Raw genomic sequence first — 14129 nt, 5'->3', positions numbered from 1 at the left:
TGAAGAATCGATAATAATTTGTCAATATTGGCCTTCGACTGAGTTAGATAGTCCGGCGGTGGACTATTTGTTTGCTTAAACACGTGAATATTATTCATCCTTGATCGTTTCTGCGTGGATTAAATATCGGCCGTTCTACAAATTCGGGGGGGGGGGGGTGCGTCAGGCGCACGTACGCAGGTGGGGGGGTGTAAAAAGTCCGCGTGTGTACAGGGAGGGGGAGAGGGGTCACGTTTTGACAGATTTTCGTGTACGTGCTCAATGGATGGTCCCTTACTGCTGTTCAGCGCTTCTGTTCGTCTCCTCTTGTTGATCTTCGCGGCGCTTTGGGCCATTTGCTTTGGCGTGAAAGGGACGCTGCGTTCAGTTACATTTGTCAATAACTCCACGGTCTTAAAAAAAATAGATATACGTATGTTATAGGCGAGGTTTCGAGCAATGGCCCTTCTTCATAGCACATGCGTAGGGAGCCCAGATGGGTAGTTGCGGATCGTAAGAGTTGAAGACTGCACTTTACAACGTGGCCTTTGGAATGATGTGCTATGAAGAAGGGCAATTGTCCGAAACGTCACCTATTTATTTTTTGTTTTCTTTACAGTGTTATTTTCCGACGAATGTGTTGAGTTTTTTGTTGTTTGTGAATTGTGCTAGTGCATCACTGCCAATGCGACATTAACAGCACCAAATAATTATAGATTTGAAGTTTTCATGATTGCAAGGATCCATAATACTCTTTGGTTCTTTCGGTAAAGTCACGTAGGTAAAAAAAAATGTAAATAAAAATGAAAATAACTCAATTAAATCACGACGTTTCGGGCGCAACACAAGCGTCCGTCACCAAATCATTTGTGTTGCATTAAAAACGAAATTACTGTTATTTCAACTAAGCAAGGCAACCCTGAGCTAAATAGCTCAACGAAGTGCATCATCATCATCATCATCGTGTGTAAATGTACAGCAGGAGCCAAACACTCTAAACGCGTGACGTTGATTTCAAATGTGGCAGAGAAAAAGCCGGGCCCGAACAAATTTATCCACGCGACCACGGCGAGAGAGAGAAAGACAAAATGCAAACACCTCCGATAACACTGGTCAAGACACTTTTTCTGGCATAAAGTATTCCAACGGTTTTAAGGTAATTTTGGAGTGCTGATTCCAAATCTGGCATCAGTTTTTGTCTATCACATCAGGTTTTTGAGATATCAAATATTGCATTTTCAATAAAAACTGCAGAAGAAAAATATGAAATAAATGTGGATATCTACATAAAATGATATTATAAACACACTATCCTAAAAATACAGCACCATATTTTAACACTAAAGCAGTCACTGACTCGCAACAACTTGCAATCATAAGTGACAGAGTTAATTTCTGGTAAAATCAATGAAAATGGGGTATGCCGATAGCATAAAAATGAGATGTGACAGAAAAAATCTGAGATCAGATTTGGAATCAGCACCCTGAAATTAGTCTAAAACAGCTGCAAAAGTCCAGGCCAGAATTTTTATTTTTTGTTGACCAGTGAATTATCACGGTGGGCTAACGTGACGTTAACCATACACACAGCAGGCTGAGCGCCCCCTCCCCTCCCCCTCTAAATTTTCACTGTCAATTCAAAACCCGTTTGGTACAAAAACCGAGGAAGTGCGATTAAGGAGCGATAGGTTAGCTGTCCCAGCCCTTGTCTTCGCATACACACACACAGAGGTGGTGAGAGAGAGAGAGAGCCCAGAGCAGAATTCGCGATAAACACCAGCAGATCGTTATCGCTCGCTGCCCATTGTTTAGTGTTCGCCATTTGTTTAGAGTTTGTTCCACATTGACCGCGTGGCAGTCCCTCCTGCCCCAGCTCTCAGCTGTTCCATGCGGTTGGCCCCTTTAAAACGGGGGTCACGCTCAAGCAGCAGCGTTGATTATTATCACTGGCGAGCCCACTTCCTTCTCCCGGTTGGTCTGTCTGTCTGTCGAGGAGCGATTTAAACGAACAAAATTGTAATCATCATCATCATCAGCAGCAGCTGGATAAAAACCTCTCCAGGCCGCAGCCTCCACACAACAGAAATGCGCACATGCCGTCAATAGCAACACACTGTGTGTGCGTGGTCTTAAAGCTGGGTGGGGGGGGGGTAATACAGCAGATGACGTTTCGGCCGATGGCCCTTCTCCATAGGCCAGTAGAGAGACAGAGTTGACAATAAGAGTTGGAGAGTTGGAGACCGCACTGGTGTATCCCATTGGGGGCCTGATGAGAATGACATAATGACATTTTAAAAGAGTTATTTTTATTACTAGTTTTTATGTAAATCGACATATGAGCATTTACTTAGCAGTAACGCTATTGTGTAACAAACAACCTTTTGACCATTCGAACGATCACAAAGTATGTCTACTCAACAATAATAAACTCAATATGGGACCTTTCAAGATGTCACAACACCAAACAGAATCATGTTTCATTGCCAGAAAAGGTAAAACCTATTATACTGGTAGGAACCTCCTTGTTACACCAGCCCACAGGGGATAGTTGTGTCCGTCCATCGTGCAGGGAGGGGCTGGGTGGGGAGGGGCTGGGTGGGGAGGGGAGGGTGGAGAGGGGCTGGGTGGGGAGTTTGAGGCTGGGTAGGGAGGGGCTGGGTGGGGAGGGTGGGGAGGGACTGGGTGGGGAGGGTGGGGCTGGGTGGGGGGTGGGAGGGGTCGGGTTGGGTGGGGAGGGGCTGGTCACCCCGTGGTGCCCTTATAAAACTCAACGTTTAACCTACTCACGCCGGCTTGTGCCCACCCTCACAATCGGCCATATTTGCGGAATACACCACGCCGCCGTTGACCCTGGCCATTGACCGAGCAACCCAACGTTCCTACCAGCTCCCTCCGCAGGAATGTGTTTATATTTTAACACTTGTAAGAAAGCTCCCATGTTGTAGCTGCTCACCCCAAGCTATAAATGCCCTGATAGTGACATTGTCTTTGTGCTGTTCGCCTTTTGGCGTTCTCTGGTCTAACACCGTTTGAGACTTGGCTCAAAAGAAATCTGTCTCTGGTGTGGGCCAATCAGTTTCAAAGTCAATGCCAATATATTATCAGAGCGTACTCTTTGGTTCTTTCGGTAAAAGTCACGTAGGTAGAAAAATAAAAGAAAAAATTATAATATTATCAGAGCATGTTTTTTTGTTTGCATGTTTACCACACATACGTGTAGTTAATGCAGACAGGATTCCTTGAACAAAGATTATGTTTGGTGTTTTAACATCTTGACACAACTGTTTTATAGCCAGAAAGGATAAAACCTGTTGTTAAGTAATAAACTCGTTTAGATAAAAAAATAAAATGTTGCTAGAACGTCGCATTTTATCCACTCAACATAAGCGGCATTAATCAGAATCCCAATATGTATTTGTACTGGAGGAATCCGCTGAGTTAGAAAGCTCCTTTAATCACAGAAACGTCCAAGTAGCGGCTGCTAAGAACGTTACAAACAACAAACAAAACAACAACAACCCCCACGGTGGTAGTGGTGCAAAGTACGGGGGGAGGCAAACAAACGCAGAGCGTGCAACACGTGGGATGGCTCGCGCGTGCGTGCGCGTGCACGTGATTGTTTACATTTCTGCGCAACAAGCCCCGGGTGTTGTTTTCATGCCACTGCTGCTGCTGCTGCTGCCACTGCTGCTGCTGGGGGAGGAGGTTTGAACAACAAGCAATCAGCAGCCACAATCGCGAAGACCCGCTGCGATGCTCTTGAAAAGGGGTCGCAAGTGAAACAGCAACAGCCAAGCAGTCGAAGCAGCAAGCGGAAATCATAAAAGTGGATTCTCGGGATTCTTCGGATTGCCTTCAAATACCTGAATCTCAGAGAGGCAAACTAAAAGAATGTTTTTTTTTCGTTCACAAACCAAAAAAATCACGATAACCGATACCAGCGGCTGGCTGGCATCGCGTTCTCGACAGTTCGCTATTATTACTTTTATTAATTTTAATTTTATTTTTTACCTACGTAACTTTACCGAAAAAACTTAAGAGTATGCCTTGCAGTCACGAAAGCTTCAAATCTAGAATGAATACCCTCTACGGGAGGAATTTCCACCTGAAGACGGAAGCTTGTGTTGCCTCCGAAACGTCGTGATTCATAATTTTATTTTATTTCTATTATTACTTTTATTAATTTTAATTTTATTTTTTACCTACGTGACTTTACCGAAAAAACTTAAGAGTATGCCTTGCAGTCACGAAAGCTTCAAATCTAGAATTAATACCCTCTACGGGAGGAATTTCCACCTGAAGACGGAAGCTTGTGTTGCCTCCGAAACGTCGTGATTCATAATTTTATTTTATTTCTATTATTACTTTTATTAATTTTAATTTTATTTTTTACCTACGTGCCTTTGCCGATAAAACCTAAGAGTATCAATCCTTGCAGTCACGAAAGCTTCACATCTAGAATCGTTGTGAAGAGTTCGCGACCGACCGATCATCTGTCCACCCCTCGTCTCTCGTCCGTCTATCGTCATCTGATCTACACTCCCACTCTCACAAAGTTTAGGGCATTCACGCGCACCTGTTATAACTGCGGCGACGGCGGACGATGGCAAATTGTGAGTTCCGAGTAACAGAATGTCACGGATTCGATGAGCCGTGTCACTCCGATGATACATAAAAAGCGGGGGCGGTGGTGGTGGTGTTGGTGGGGGAGTTTTGCATTCCAGCTCTTCCTAAAATAGCCTGGCCTCACCTCGCGCTGCAAGGCACTCTACCTGGGGGTTTTTTTTAATCATAGCTGCAATACCTGGCCCGAGCGTCAACACCAAAACCGCAGGAATTCCGTCTATATAAAGGGATGCGTCGCCACGTCCTTTTGCGCTATTTTTGGGAGGTTTTTTCCGTCGCGCAAGTAGTTTAGTTATTTATTTGCTTATTTATTCATCTAATCGCGGAGGCATTCGCCGAGTTGTCTTTTAATAAATGTGTTCGTAAGCGCTGTCTTCTTCCTCTGTGACGCCCGTGTTCTGGGTTCTTGAGTAAAATATTTTAAAAAAATCCGTATATTTTTTTAGTAACAAAAAAAATGTTTTCATCCATCCTACGATTTTATTCCGATTGTGCCCCTGCACGTGGTCAGGTCAACGAGGTGACTGGTAGCCGTCAGTGCTCGGATCTCCCGGGAGAGCGGTGCACGGATGCGGATGTAGCAGAGCTACCACTGAGACTCCTCCGAGCGACGCTCAACTGCTTTGTGTTTCGTAGCCGACACAGCGAGTAGTGAAATCGGCCAGATTTACGTAACGCCAAACCACAACGGTAACCGGCAAAATAACAAACAAAAAAACGGAGAGATTTTATTAACAGTACCGCTTGGACGTGAGCAAACCCCCACACTCGGGTCGTCTTATGGAGAGACTGGCTCCTGCCGTGGGAATGTGGAATATCCACGTGAGCGTCACCACACAGCTCCGTACACTCCGGCTTGAGTCTTGTACAGGAAGTGGGTGCGGCGGAGTGGTGGCAAAGTGGTTATCTCACTCGGCAAGAATGAACCCAATCACTCGATTTCAGTTCCCTGGCACGGCCAACGTCAGTGGCGAGTGACGGACGAAGGCGCTCCTGGGCACCCCACCCACCACCCCTTTAGCAAACGGCGGTGGGCAGCAGTGGTGAAGTATGGTCAAACAACTCCCGCGCTCACACAGCCGTCATCCTGCAGTGGATTGGCAGCTGCTGCGAAACGAACTCGTTTTTTTTGCTTTTTCAGAGCGCACGTGAATTCCAATCTGGAATTTAATTTCGGCAATCCGAACCGGGAAAACTACGGTGGGGAAAAAAAAAAGTTAAAGGTGCAGTCCCTGCAATTGCTTGCTCACGAGACCGCTGGCGGATGAGCCTCTGCTGGTGGTAGCTCTAGAAGGCCCCTCGAGTGGATATTTGCCCACCACCTTCTCGTCGTCCTCCTCCTCCACAATGATGGCCAGGCGTGGTGAACGAGAGTCGCGCGGTACTTTGATTAAAACCAAAGTAAAGTCTGTTCTCCTATAACACAGTGATGGTTGCGTTCCTAAAGAACACCGCGTTATGGACTTTCGTAAAAAAAAATTCTAGCTGTGATTTTCACACCTGATGATGATTGCTTGTATTGCAATCGAAACGTCGTGATTTAATTTACGTTTATTTATTTTTATTCAATTTTTATTTAATTTTATTTTCATCTACGTGACTTTACCGAAAGAACCAAAGAGTATGGATTATCGAGCCCACGAATCGAAAAACATTCCGTGCTCTACTTTCTCTTGACATGAAATGAACGAAAGCAAAATCGATGCGCGTGCCACTACGTTCGACTCCCGCTCATAGCCAACACCAGTGACGATTATCTGAAGCGGTCCTGGGCCTCCCCTAGGTCGACTCAGCCTCAAATGAGTACCTGGTGCGGTGTGTAAACATCGCCACTGGGGAGACAAAGGCGGCCGGGCGTGGTGGTTGGCCACCCACCCCCTCGTGTGCCGTGGTGGTCTTCATAGGCGCTATACGGGGGATCTTTGTATTTGTCTTTGTCAGCCAGCAGTGGATCAATAAGGGACTCTACGTCATTACTCCGACTACGTTTGTTTTCCCGGTAGAGCCTCACTGAGTCTCAAGACTCCCTTTCAGGATTGTCCCGCCGTGTGATCTAAAGTAGCGGGTATGGCGATGCTGTTGCCCCCCCCCCCCCCCCCCCCAAAAAAAAATAAACATCAGTGTGTTATTCCAAATAATTAGCCGATTTATTTTTGGTTTCACCACTGCGATATTTTGCCCAATGCCAGTTCAATTGCATGGCTATTTCTTTGTTATTGTATCAACTGTGCGAGGAATCCAAAGAAAACACCTCCATGACGGGATAGGGAACATTCAAGTTCAAGTTCATTTTTTGGTATAGCCCTGTGAGCCATTCGGCTCTTGAATCGGGTGCAACCGCAACAAACAAAAAACAAAAACATGAACAAAAAACATCTTAAAGTGAATATGTGACTAAGTGCAAACAGAAAATCCAAGAAAAGACAGCAAAATATTGCAGAAAAAAACACCGTACACCAACGCTGTGTGCAAAAATCCCAGTGGGATGCAAGTCAAACAACAACAACAACAACCATGAGACAACTTAGATTAAGGCCATCAGTCTAGCTCTGTACTACAACAAACAAACATGGCTAAACCAATACACTTTTCGAAATCACCAAAATAAAGCCATGAAAGCAATGAAAAAGCAATCATAGGAACTGTGACGGAATTTTCACAATAAATGGCATAAACAACATGTACTACCAAAACCCTGCAGCCATAGCTGGCTGCATGAGCCACTCCACAAACTACATGCAGAAAGTTGCCCGGTTCGGGGATTGAACTTGAACCCAGGTGGCTCGTCTTGCTCCGAGGCCATCGTGCTCATGTCCCGATGCACGTCCACAACCAACAGCCAGCCCTATCATCTACCCTTCAGCAAGACGGGGCCATTGCCCTTCAACGTTATTCTGGCGAAATTATAGAGCGTGGGTGTAAAATGTTACTCGGCGTGCATCATGGGTGGCTATCGTGGATGGTCACGTGGAGGGATTTTGCCGGGGCCTGGCGCAGAACCCGGACGTCACTCCACGGATTGGATTTGTGCTACAATTGGGTGGAGCAAGCCGGGAATTAATCTGAATGGTTTTGGACCGCACAAAAAAAATGAAAACGTTCGAATGAGAGATTTGCTGGTCTCAAATCGAGTGTAGTTTGAACGCGACCGAATATTATTCATGAGGCACCCACATCCCTCGTGCGCGGGGCAAACGAAAGTGCCTGGCACGAGGTGGCTACAGCGATGATGTCGCAGCGACGCATCCCTCTGCCGATTTGATTGATGAGACCCATTGTCCGAGGGGCTTTTTCTTTCTCTCTCTCTGTCTCTGTCTCTCTCTTTCTCTCTCCAGTTTATCCGGATTCCTGTCGCTCCAGTCACCAAAGAATGCTCGATTGTCCGGTACAGCCGCGGAAAGAGAGAGAGAGACCTATACCTAAGTGGCGTAGGTCTTTCCCGAAAAAACTAGATAAGACACGGGCGTTCTTGAGAGTGAATGAGGGCTATGCTGGGTGGGGCGGTGGAGGAATAACCTTAGGACGACTTCTTTTGAAGCCACCACAGAGGCGAGCTGGCCACACGTTTTGATAGCTCATCAAATGGGGGGGGGGGGTGGGGGTGGGTTTATATCATCATCACCACCGCACGTGGACATTTATAGTAGCGCATACTGTTAGGGTTTTTCGGTAAAGTCACGTAGGTAGAAAATAAAATTAAAAGTTAATAAAAGTAATAATGGACATAAAATAAAATAACAAATCACGACGTTTTGGAGGCAACACAAGTCTCCGTCATCAGGTGGGACCGTCACAGCTAAAATTACTGCATCACTGTAGCTGTGACGGTCCCACCTGATGACGGAGACTTGTGTTGCCTCCGAAACGTCGTGATTTATTAATTTATTTTATTTCCATTATTACTTTTATTAACTTTTAATTAAATGTTTTACCTACGTGACTTTACCGAAAAAACCCTAAGAGTATGAATCCTTGCAGTCACGAAAGCTTCAAATCTAGAATTTTAGTAGCGGCCAATTGTTTTTAAATGCGGAGGGGGGGAGGGGTGGGGAACGATCCACGTGACCCACGCGGACTCCACCACAAATACAACAGCAGGCATCGTCAGGGTGCAGGGTCGAACCTACGAACTTCTGAGTACGCATCTTGATTTGAAGCTTTCATGACTGCAGGAATCCCATACTTTTTGGTACTTTCGGTAAAGTCAAGTAGGTAGGAAAATAAAATAAATTAAAACAAATCACGACGACTTCAGCATTTTCTCGCCGTGGTTGTCCCACCTGATGAAGGTCGCTTGTGTTGCGATCGAAACGTCGCGAGTACGAGGCGAGGAATGAGTGCAGAGTTCGATGAGTGCCTCAGGGTAACACCGAAGACAAAGAGCTCCCGTGTAGCCTTAACGGACCGTAGGAGCAAGTGCTGTTAGCGAGTCGCACCTACGAAGGCCGGCACGGTACACGAGAGGGAGGGTGAACAGCACCACGCCCGACCGCCTTTGTCTCCCCAGTGGCGATGTTTACTACACACCGCACCAGGTACTAGACAACTTTAAAAAAAATCGATTTAGAAATAAAACTAATTGTCCCAACAAATTTTAGATTAGAAGTTTTCGTGACTGCAAGGATTCATACTCTTTGTTTTTTTCGGTAAAGTCACGTAAGTAAAAAAATTAATGAAAAAACAACTAAATTAAATCACGACTTTTCAGAGACAACACAAGCTTCCGTCTTCAGGTGTAACCGTCACAGCAAAATGACTGAATCAAGGGATACAGTAATTGTCACTTGAACCGTCACTTGATAAAATAATTTTGCTGTGACGGTTCCACCTGAAGACGGAAGCTTGTGTTGCCTCCGAAACGTCGTGATTTAATTTAGTTGTTTTTTCATATAAGTTTTTTTACCTACGTGACTTTACCGATGAAAACAAAGAGTATGTCCCAACAAAATCAGCGGTAAAATATTTCACAAAAAACCAGCGCTAGAAAGCAGAGGGCGCGATGTCCACAGTTTTTGTTGCTAATAAAATTAAATGCTTCCGAGGACAAACGCGTATTTGTAAAGTTCCTACAACATTGTTTTGGTTATTTGATGACAATAATATAACTAATGGTTAAACCGTAAATAATTGTAGGGGGCGGGTGGGGGGGGGCATTTTAACACGAACACTGGGTTGACCTGTGGGCAGAGCGGCTCTCGGCCATGATAATGTGGAATAACGCACTGGATGCATTACACCCAAAGACAAAAATTCCACAGTATAGCCATAGCAGACTGTTGGGGCAAGTGCTGTTAGCGAGCACCTATGAAGGCCGGCACAGTACACGAGGGGGTGGCTCGCCAACACCACGCCCGGCTGCCTTTGTCTCCCTAGTGTTTGATGTTTATACACCGCACCAGTTATGACTTTTAGGCTGAGTCGACCTAGGAGAGGCCCAGGACCGGTGTTGGCCGTGAGCGGGAATCGAACCGCTACACTACCGCTACCCACACCGCATCACACCCCACACCCACACGAAATGTAGGATGCATCTAAGAGGACCACCGTGGCGGAGATGGAGCGATTGAGCATCTGGTAACCTCCAGGAACAGGAGCGCATTTCCTGAGCCGTACAATCTCGTTCAGTAACTTTAGCCTAGCGGGACCTTTAGTGCATCGGTCAGTCGATTTAAAATCGAATTATGTTGTTATCATTAAGCTCACGATGCACTCATTCAATCGCGCCCGCGTGTGTAGGAATCAATTGGTATGGAATGAATCCAGGTGGGTGTACCGTTTGTTAAATTTCTTTCGCACCGTACGCAGCCAAACGTGCTAATCGGAGATGCAAATGACCCCTACGGCCGCTAGAGGCCGCTATATTCACCACGTTGTTCAAAGAACATATACAGGGTGTTTGCAAAATATAGACCCGATTTGAAATCGCTATATCTCTGCAACCATGAACAGCCCATGAATGAAACTCTTACCACTTGGAAGGGCGAGGCATAGAGTTTCAAATGATTACCGCTGGATGCCTCTCCCAGCGCACAAACAGCCCCTAGCCTCAGTCATTCGCAAGACCCACTGCCTCAACGTTGGAGAGGTCGTACGGGACCCCAAGACTTGGCGTTTCACTCTTGGCCCCCAAGATCACCCCCAGACATCAACTCACCCTGCGACTTTTTCTGGTGGGGATGCGTCAAAGGCCCCTGGTGTTTTTGTGCCACCGTTAGCGACTGATCTGGATGACCTCGAAAACAGAATCACGGCAGCGGTGACCTCAGTGGAAGAAGCCACTTTGAGAGGCGTTTGGGACGAATTCAACTATCGTCTCGATGTTGTCCGTACAGCAGGCGGAGGGCACATAGAGCATTTATAAAATGGTTAGTAAAACTTAATAACTCATTAAACCGTTTGCAACTTTTTCTGTAAATGTAACATGTTCCCATCGTGAAATATCCTGCTTTAAAATTGGGTCCATCTTTCTAAACCACCCTGTATATACAAAAGAGTAATATCCCGGTTCACAGATTTCAAAATCTGACGTCTTCTTTATCCTGCACCACTGAAAACCTCCAATGACAAACATTCACAGCCCAAGTACATGTGTTTTTTTGGGGTTTAATCTACAACTAGCATCATCAGGTGACAGACAGATTTGGCTGTTACCTGATGAAGCTAGTTGTAATTACTGGCGAAACGTCGTACTCAGATTGTAAATGTCGTGGCTTGGCTCTCCAACACACCGGTTAGTGCTGTACTAGTATACTACGCTATACACTGCACTGCTTTACACTACACTACTATACACTACCCGACTATACACTACACTATACACTACACTATACACTACACGACTATACACTACACTATACACTACACTACTATAAACTACACTATACACTACACTACTATACACTACACTACTATACACTACACTATTATACACTACACTATACACTACATTACTATACACTACACTATACACTACACTACTCTACACTACACTATACACTACACTACTATACACTAGTACACTATACACTACACTATTATACACTACTATACACTACACTACTATACACTACACTACTATACACTCCACTACTATACACTACATAACTATACACTACACACTACACTATACACTGCACTACTATACACTACTACACACTACACTATACACTGCACTACAATACACTACACTATACACTACACTACTATACTATGCACTACACACTAGTGCTGTACTAGTATACTACACTATACACTACACTATACACTACACTATACACTACACTCTACACTACACTATACACTACACTATACACTACACTACTATACACTACACTATACACTACACTACACACTAGTGCTGTACTAGTACACTACACTATACACTACACTATACACTACACTACACACTAGTGCTGTACTAGTGACGAATTGGCCACGTTCTGTTTACGTGACAAACCTTACTAGTTGGCTGTGTCGGGTGGTGGCGGGTTTAACGACACAACATTTATATTATTTACGCGATCTAACCCTAAAAAACAAAAACCCTTATCACGGATCCCGGTTAACGTCGCGATTCTGAAAGGTGCGACGACGAATATCGAGACGACGTTCAAACGAAGCGATCGACAGGGACGTCGTGGGTGCTGGAGGCCAAGGTTGAGAGACGACGGATAATGAGAATGGATTCAAGTTCAAGTTCATTTATTAGGTAGAGCCCTGTGAGCCATTCGGCTCTTGAATCGGGTGCAACCGCAACAAACAAAAACAAAAACATGAACATAAAGTGAATATGTGACTATGTGCAAACAGAAAATCCAAGAAAAGACAGCAAAATATTGCAGAAAAAGCACCGTACACCAACGCTGTGTGCAAAAATCCCAGTGGGATGCAAGTCAAACAACCAACAACAACCACAAGACAACTTAGATTAAGGCCATCAGTCTAACTCTGTACTACAACAACACAAACATGGCTAAACCAATACACTTTTCGAAATCACCAAAATAAAGCCATGAAAGCAATGAAACAGTGATCATAGGAACTGACGGAATTTCCACAATAAATGACATAAACAACATGTACGCCAACGACGCTGTCAGCGACGTTAAGTGTGGGGTGGGTGGGGGGGGGGTTGGTGGGGGGGGTTGGTGGGGGGGTTGGTGAGGGGGTTGGTGGGGGGGTTGGTGGGGGGGTTGGTGAGGGGGTTGGTGGGGGGGTTGGTGGGGGGGGTTGGTGGGGGGGTTGGTGAGGGGGTTGGTGGGGGGGTTGGTGGGGGGGTTGGTGGGGGGGTTGGTGAGGGGGTTGGTGGGGGGGTTGGTGAGGGGGTTGGTGGGGGGGTTGGTGAGGGGGTTGGTGGGGGGGTTGGTGAGGGGGTTGGTGGGGAGGTTGGTGGGGGGGTTGGTGGGGGGGTTGGTGGGGGGGTTGGTGAGGCGGTTGGTGGGGGGAGTTGGTGGGGGGGTGGGTGAGGCGGTTGGTGGGGAGGTTGGTGGGGGGGTTGGTGGGGGGGGTTGGTGGGGGGGTTGGTGGGGAGGTTGGTGGGGGGGTTGGTGGGGGGGTGGGTGAGGCGGTTGGTGGGGAGGTTGGTGGGGGGGTTGGTGGGGGGGGTTGGTGGGGGGGGTTGGTGAGGGGGTTGGTGGGGGGGTTGGTGGGGGGGTTGGTGGGGAGGTTGGTGGGGGGGTTGGTGGGGGGGGTTGGTGGGGGGGTTGGTGGGGGGGTTGGTGGGGGGGTTGGTGGTGGGGGGGTCGAGGCGACGCAAATCAGCTGGCGGTTGTGTTCACAAAGTGACGACGTATTGGCGAAACGACGCATAAGGGGGAGACGTAAGGCCGTATGTGTGTGTGTGATACGTGTTGGCGGAGCGGTGGCGCAGTAGTTAGCGCACTGCGCTACGAACCCCAGCAACCCAAGTTGTATTCCCGCTCACGTCTAACCTCAGTGGCGAGTGATACCCGAACGGCTCCCACTTCATTGACCCGCACTGACCATAAGTGGTGAAGTATGGTCAAACAATCAGTCCCGGTCGGGTCTCCGCTAGGTCGACTCAGCCTTTAAATGAGTATCTGGTGTAGTGTATAATATTTTTTTTTTTACTAATTTCTCCCCCAATAAAAATCTGCACCGGAGTAGCTTTTGCGTGGTCTGGTTTTCTTGTTCTTCAGCACTGGGGGAGACAAAGGCGGCTTTGTGCGTGGTCTCGTTTCCCTGCACACACCACACGTGGCCTTCAATAGGTGCTCGCCAACAGCACTTCCAAGCGGTGTTGCAGGAGGCTAAACTGGTCAGAATAACCTACTGTACCGTGATGGATGAGTCCATGCGGTGCGAACGCAGAGAGCCCTGCGGGTGTTCTGCGTCTGTTCGAGAGCGTGTGAGCAAATTAAAAGCTGTACAGGTGAGAGAGGTGGTGGGGGGGGGGGTTAGGATGAGGTGAGAGGGAACAGGTGAGGTGAGAGTGACGGACGGTGAGAGTGAGCGCAGGGGCATGCAAGGCGTAGTGGTGAGGGGTGGAGTGAGTGAGGCAGGTG

The sequence above is a fragment of the Lampetra planeri genome, chromosome 52, assembly GCF_965212315.1.
Source record: "Lampetra planeri chromosome 52, kcLamPlan1.2.h2, whole genome shotgun sequence".
NCBI classification, from domain to species: Eukaryota; Metazoa; Chordata; class Hyperoartia; order Petromyzontiformes; family Petromyzontidae; genus Lampetra; species Lampetra planeri.
This window is presented reverse-complemented; position numbering follows the sequence as displayed.